We start from the raw sequence: 7,707 nt of genomic DNA on the forward strand, positions 1-7,707 counted from the left end.
AGCCCATACAACTCTTATCACAATCCATATATACATCGATTGTGTCAAGCACATTTGTGCATTTGTTGCCATCATCGTTCTCAAAACATTTGCTTCCCACTTGAGCCCTTGGTATCAGCTCATTTTCCCCCTCCCTCCCCACTCCCCACTCCCTCATGAACCCTTGGTAATTTATAAATTATTATTATTTTATCATGTCTTACCCTGCCCGACATGCTTTACTGTTGTCCATTGCCCAGGGAGGAGGTTATATGTAGATCCTTGTAATCTGTTCCCCCTTTCTACCCCCACCTTCCCTCCAGCCTCTGGGTATCACCACTCTTACCACTGGTCCTGGGTGTGTCTGTGTTTCCAGTTCCTAGCTGCACCAGTGTACATCCTCTGGTCTAACCAGATTTGTAAGGTAGAATGGGGATCAGGATAGTGGGGGGGTGGGGCGGCGGGGGGAAGAAGCATTTAAGAGCTAGAGGAAAGTTGTGTTTTTCATTGATGCTACACTGCACCCTGAGTGACTCATCACCCCACTAACCCTCTGCAAAGGGATGTCCAGTTGCCAACAGATGGGCCTTGGGTTCCCACCCCACACTCCACATTCATGATAATATGATTTTTTGTTCTTTGGTGCTTGATACCTGATCCCTTAGATCACCTCGTGATCACACAGGCGGGTGTGCTTCTTCCATATGGGCTTTGTTGTTTTTCAGCTGGATGGCCGCTTGTTTACCTTTAAGCCTTTAAGACCCCAGACACTATATCTTTTGATAGCAGGCACCATTAGCTTTCTTCACTACATTTGCTTATACACTTGCTTTGTCTTCAGCGATCGTGTTGGGAAGGTGAGTATCATGGAATGTCCATTTAATAGAATAAAGTGTTCTTGCATTGAGGGAGAACTTGAGTGGAGGCCCGATGTCCATCTGCTACCTTAATCTAAAGCTATAAATAGATGCACTTAGTTTTATTTCCCCATCATATAAAATATATTTACATATGTACATGCCTGTACTTAGGCCTCTATATATGCCCTTTGCCACCCAGTTCTTTCTTCTATTTCTTTTACTTCCTCTTGTCCCACATTGATGCTCAGCCTTCATTTGGGTTTCAGTAATTCTTCTCAGTTACATTGCCCTTGATCACTCCCTACCAAGCCTCCCATCCCCTCCTTGCCACTGGTTTTGGATCACTTGTTGTTCCCTTGTCCCTGGGTTGGTTAACACCACTTCCTTTCCCACACCTCCCCCTCGCTCATATCCCCCCCAACCATTGGTCGCGTTGTTTTCTTCTCCACATTGTTTATCCAGCCTATCTCATCTAGATAGTCCTGCAGAGATAATAATATGCACATAAAAACAAGACATCGCCAAAGCGACACAGGAAAACAAAACAATGATAGCAGCAACAACAACAACAAACCAATGACAAAATCAAAAAGAAAAAAGAAAAGTCTGAAAATGGTTCAAGGTCTGTTTGTTGACCTTTAGGCGTGTTTTCTGGTAGAATCTGATGGGGTGCCACGTCCTGGCCCCAAAGTCCATTTTTGATACTCCCTGGGGACTTCCTTGTTCTGCTCCCCTTGTTGTTAGTGTTTTGCCTCGGTGTGGTGGGGTCAGCTTGGGCACAAATCCCACACTATGTCTCCAGTGCTGTCCCATGTAGGGCTATGGGTCAGTGTGGGCTGTCGTGTCTCGTAGTGGGGCTGGCCATATGGTCCTCTCTGTGCGTTGGCTGCTCTGAGTGGGGCTACTGTCCTCAGGGCTTGGTGGGCCAGGGTGTGCTCCACTCCCTTCCTCCCCCTTCATTTGCTTCCACTTCCGTCTGGGTATGGTAGGTCGGTTCCTTTCCCAACCAGAGGTTCCGTTGTCATTCTCTGTGGCACACCCTTCCATGGTCGGGTTCAGGCTGGTTCTGGTTGGGGCCAGGATGGCTCATCCGTCTAGCCAGGGAAATGGCAATGAAAATGGACCGATCCCTTCTATTAGTGCTACATACTGACTGATGGTTTTATAAACAATAATATGGATTAAAGCTAAATGTAGGCTCTCCGCACCTCCTCGTGCAACAGGCAGCTGCCTTCCCGTTTCTGTTTAGTCCCAGCCACATCCTGGAGACACGATGGCAAAGGTTGGAGTGAACGGATTCGGCTGCATTGGGCTGCTTTCCACTCTGGCAAAGTGGGGATTGTTGCATTAATTGATCTGAACTACATGGTCTACGTGTTCCAGTATGATTCCATCCACGGCAAGGTCAATGGCACCATCAAGGCTGAGAACCGGAAGCTTATCATCGATGGGAAGGCATCCTTCCTGGAGCGAGATCCTGCCAAAATTAACTGGGGGGGGGGGGGGGAAGGCAGTGCCAAGTATGTCGTGGAGTCCATGATGTCTTCACCACCATGGAGAAGGCTGGGGCTCACCGGAGGGGCAGTGCCAAAAGGCTGATCATCTCTGCCCCTCGTGCCGATGCCCACGAGAAGTACGACAACTCCCTCAAGAGTGTCAGCAGTGCCTCCTGCACCACCAACTGCTTAGCTCCCCTGGCCAAGGTCACCCGTGACAATGTTGGCATCGTGGAAGGACTCATGACCACAGTCCATGCCATCACTGCCACCCAGAAGACCGTGGACGGCCCCTCTGGGAAACTCTGGCGCGATGGCCGTGGGGCTGCACAGAACATCATCCCCGCCTCTACTGGTGCTGCCAAGGCTGTGGGAAGGGTTTTCCAGGAGCTGAATGGGAAACTCACTGCACGGCCTTCCACGTCCCCACGCCATCTGGAGAAAACTGCCAAGTGCGATGACATCAAGAAGGTGGTGAAGCAGGCAGCCGATGGTCCCCTAAAGGGCATCCTGGGATGCACTGAGGACCAGGTTGTCTCCTGTGACTTCAACAGTGATGCCCACCCTTCCACTGATGACCAGGTTGTCTCCTGTGACTTCAACAGTGACCCCCACTCTTCCACCTTTGAGGCTGGGGCTGGCATTGCCTTCCACAACCACTTTGTCAGGCTCATTTCCTGGTATGACAATGAATTTGGCTATAGCAACAGAGTGGTGGACCTCATGGTCCACATGGCCTCCAAGGAGTAAGAGACCCCTGGACCACCAGCCCCAGAAACAGCACTAGAGAAAGAGATGCCCTCAGCTGCTGGGGATCCTCTGCCCCCAACTCAATCCCCCAACACACTAAGAATATCCCATCCAGGCCCCTGAAGGACTGGGAAAGGCTCAGAGAGCCCGACCTTGTCATGCACCATCAATAAAGTACACCGTACCCAGTCTAAAAAACAAACAAACAAACAAGCAAACACAACTAAATTAAAAGTAAAGAAAACTAAAATTCTCACAACCGGACTAGTAGGTAACATCATGATAAATAGAGAAAAGACTGAAGTCAAGGATTTTGTCTCGCTTGGATCCAAATCAATGCTCATGGAAGCAGCAGTCAAGAGATCACTCAACATTTTGCATGAGGTGATTTGCTGCACAAGACCTCTGGAAAGTGTTAAAAAGCAAAGAAGTTACTTTAAGGACTAAGGTGAGCCTCTTCCAAGCCACGGTACTTTCAGTGGCCTCCTGTGCGTGTGGAAGTTGGACACCGACTAAGGAAGACTGAAGAAGAATTGACTAAGGAAGACTGAAGAAGAATTGAAATAGGAAGACTGGTGAAGAATGTTGAAAGTGCCATGACTGCCAAAAAAGGAGGAAGTACAGTCAGTACTTCTTGGGAGAAGTACAGTCAGAATGCTCCCTAGAGGCAAGGAGGGCGACACCTCGTTTCACATGCTTTGGGCATGTTGTCAGGAGAGAGGAGTCCTTGGGGAAGGACATCATGCTTGGTAAAGTGGAGGGGCATCACAAAAGAGGAAGACCCCTGACAAGATGGATTGGCATGTTGGCTGCCTCAGCGGCTCAAGCGTAAGAACCACTGTGAGGACGGCATTGGATAAGGCAGTGCTTCGCTCTGTGGGACCCAGCGGGTCGCTATGAGTTGGAACTGACTCAGCAGCCCCTTACAGCATGCTGCCAGTTTGGGTGAGGGTTTACTCAGCCCTTACAGTGGCTTATGTTCCCATTCAGTAATTCCGATACAACATTCTGCACAGTGCATGAACCACCTTACTATTCATGTTCTGGTTGTTCCATTTCTATTAATCTAGTTTCCCTTTACCAGCCCACCCCTTACATTCTCATTTTGTTTTGAAGTAATTGTTGGCCATGTGATCTCAGATTTTTTTAGAAAAGGAAAATGGCTTATGGTTGATCATCAGTCTATGATACGGAATCTACATTATTTTAATAGGATCATAATAGACTCAATCCTTTGTCCCTATATTTATGTGTCAAGTTCATAGACTCATGGGTTGCAGATAGACCTAACACATCCCAATTTGCCAAAAAGGGAGGGCATGAGATGCTAGGGTCTCAATTATTTATCAAGCTAAGCACAGTCTCCCTAGTTTGAGTGTTCATAACACGAGCCCAGCCTATCATTCCCCCTTAACTTCCTAAATTCCTACAGTCTGTAATGCACCACCTTCCATTTCCTTGTTTCCACCCATCACCCCATCCCCAAGTCTGACTTCAATTCCCTCCCTTTCAGCAGTAAGACAGAGCAGTTGGGCAGATGGGGCCCAGAGTTTCCCTGGGTGTGATTCAAAGTCTGCCATTCAAACCCTTGTGCCCTGAGCAGGTCAGCCCACGAAGCCCACCTGCTGCTGATCCGTGAAATGGGATGACCACCAACTTGTTGAGTTACTGCCTTTCTAGGACTCGGTTAGATAACCCTGGGCCTGGGGCACGTTGCCCAATTACCTCTCCAGGTCATGCTGCTTCTTGAAGTGGCCCGGGTCTTCAGAGAGGTCCATTATGGCTGTCATATGTGGATTAGAATGTCCCTTCCACCCTCTCCACTGAATGGTGCACCCTGGGCACAGCCTCGGCACCCTACTCCTCACCAGCTCCCCAAGAGCCTTGCACACATTGGGTGTTCAGTAAAGACAAGTTCAACCAGAAAGACTGCTATTTCGACCAAGCATGAGTCTGTCTTCTGTTAGCCTTTGGGCCAGCACAGCACATTTTAAGAGGAATGAGAATCATCAGTGGAGAGCAAGTTGTTCTGCGAGTACTCCACAACGGAGACAACCCCTTTTACTCTTGAGATGGCCTGATTAGGCTCTTCTCATTCCATCCCAGTAGCCACCAATGACTCTGTTTATTTTATTTTCTTGTTAATCATTAATGCCCCACCTTCTGTTTGTTGTGTGGCCGTGACTATCATGTTCCTGACAAGTTAATGAATTTCCTGTTGCATTTGCGAATGTTAACAAGGTAATGGCCAAGGGGTCTCCCTGTCAGAAGAAAATGTTCTTCAAAGATGTAGACCAGAGAGTTAAAACGTCATTTCCTAGGTCACGTTGCTTGGAGCTCTTGCCTCTGCCGCAGCAGAAATCCATTGGGAAATGCCAAGCTTCTCGCATGCCTGGCCTGTGCTGCGGGCACAAGCAGCTGGATCCCTCATGGGAAAGGGCAGAAACCCACCCTTCAAGATGACGGGGCATCTATGGAAGGGCACTGGATTTGGTATCAGGAGACCTGGCCTTATCACCTACCAGCTGCTTATCTTGAACGGGCGGCACAATCTGTCAGCGTTTCTGTTTTCTCCTTGGTAAGAGGCCACCACACCAGGAAGACCTCATCCCACAAGTCTTGGTCAATTGTACCCCCCCCTAGAAGAAGTCTACCAAGGTGTTTCCAGCCCCTTTGTATGCATGTGGAGGCCAAACACAGAACCAGGGAGACTTGAAAAGAATCAATGCATTTGAATTATGCATCAGTTGACGAAGACTAGTCAAAGTGCCAGAATGAACAAGTCCGTCTTGGGCGAAGTACAGTACGTTGGACACATTATTAGGGGAGACCAGTCCCTGGAGAAGGACATCAGTCTTATTAAAGAGTCAGCAAAAATGAAGACCCTCGATGAGATGGACTGACACAACAATGGGGTCAAACATAGCAAGAAGCAAGGACCAGAGGCTGGCTCAGGCCCCGCTGGTGTTTCAATCTGTCGCACATAGGGCCCTAATCAACAGCGCACATCAAGGGTCGCAGGTACTTACCAGGACCTCCCAGCCTAAGAAGAGGAAGCCCAGGGCTCTGAGCTTCTGTGCCCAGCAAGAACATCCACACCATGTGTAGAGGGATGGCTTAAGCTCACTTAGAGCTGGTCAGCATACAGTACAGTTTAAGTGAACAAATTCAATCCTCCACACTGTGTGACATCCAGAAATGAATACAATTTCTTGTGTTCAACATAGCTTATTTGTTTAGGTGGCTAGTAATTTTATGTTTAAACCCGACTTCTCGTCAGTAGCTATCAGCAAGCAAAGAAAGGGGATTTGATTATTAAGATCAGGGAATATGCATAATTTAATCTGTTTAGTCCTAAAAGAGACCTTTGCCCTCCCTGGATCCATGTTTACACATGGGGCTATTTATCGATTTCCTCCTCGCTCTTATCTTTCCCTAGAAAAGTAAGGGCTGGTTTCAGTCACTGGGATTTCTCAAGATTTTTTACTCAATAGGATTTCAGTCCCCACATCAATAAAGTAGACCTTTGAAACCGAAGTCTGGGACTTGTGCTTTCTCAGCGTTGATTCCAGACTCCAGGGAGACACGTCTCCTCTCTGGTGGAGGAATGGGAGTGGAGGTGGCAGGCGAGGTTGGAGGACACCCTCTCGTCTGGGGGCTGGAGCCTCTCTGCTTTGGAAAGCCTGTGTCTGCGCAGCAGGTTGACCTCCAGGACCTTTCCCAGGCTCACGAACGTCTCGAGTGAAATGCTGATGTGTTTTAAGAGACGACTTCATGGTGATATCTTAACCACCAGAAGCAGGAGATTCTTTCCCGGGTGGACATAGAGCAATCATTAAAAACAAACAAAGATGACTCACAGTGCCTTCTTCTCTAGGTTAGCACCCTCAGCACCCCTTCTGCACCCCTTTCTGTCCCCACCCCCACCCCCACCCCCGGGGGAGGTCTCTACTGGGTGGATTAAGTGAACTCACTGCCATCAAGTGGAACCCTACTCAGAGCAACCCTCGAGGGCAGAGCGGAGCTGCCCCGGCGGGCTTCTGAGGCTGTAAACCTTTTCAGGAGTAGAAAGCCGCCGCGTCTTTATCCTACAGTCCGGCTGGTGGTATCGAACTTCAGACCTTTGGTTAGCACCCCATCATGCAACCACTACACCACCAGGGCTCCGTGAGGTGGACTTGATCTCAGTACATGAACAGGCCAGCTGCTGAAGAGCTGACGTCAACTCCTGGCCACCGCAGGTGTGTCTGAGAAGGACGGTGCTCCACTAGATCTTTTTAGCAGGTGAACATTAAAAAATATCCTTCTATTGGGGCTCATTCAGCTCTTATATCTATCCATCCATCCATCCATCCATCCATCCATCCATCCATCCATCCATCCATCCATCCATCGTGTCAAGCACTTTTGTACATATGTTAGCAGCTGAATTTTCAGAACTAGATCACCAGGCCTTTCTTCTGAGGCACATCCGGGAAGACTTGAACTGCTAACCTTTAGGCCAGCAGCCCAGTGCATTAACCAGTTACCCCAGTGAGGGACTAAATACAGCTTAGGTGACAGGTAATGTCTTATAGAAAGGGGGTGGGGAGGGCAAATATTGCAGGTATATTTCCATGAGG

At 48.7% G+C, this 7,707-nt stretch overlaps 1 pseudogene; it reads left to right on the forward strand.

Annotated features, from left to right (window-relative positions):
* The first annotated feature begins 2,112 nt into the window (after positions 1 to 2,112).
* On the forward strand, positions 2,113 to 3,085 carry LOC142427931 (glyceraldehyde-3-phosphate dehydrogenase-like; annotated as a pseudogene).
* The last annotated feature ends 4,622 nt before the right edge of the window (positions 3,086 to 7,707 follow it).

This window comes from Tenrec ecaudatus, chromosome 15, assembly GCF_050624435.1.
Source record: "Tenrec ecaudatus isolate mTenEca1 chromosome 15, mTenEca1.hap1, whole genome shotgun sequence".
In the NCBI taxonomy this organism is placed as follows: Eukaryota; Metazoa; Chordata; class Mammalia; order Afrosoricida; family Tenrecidae; genus Tenrec; species Tenrec ecaudatus.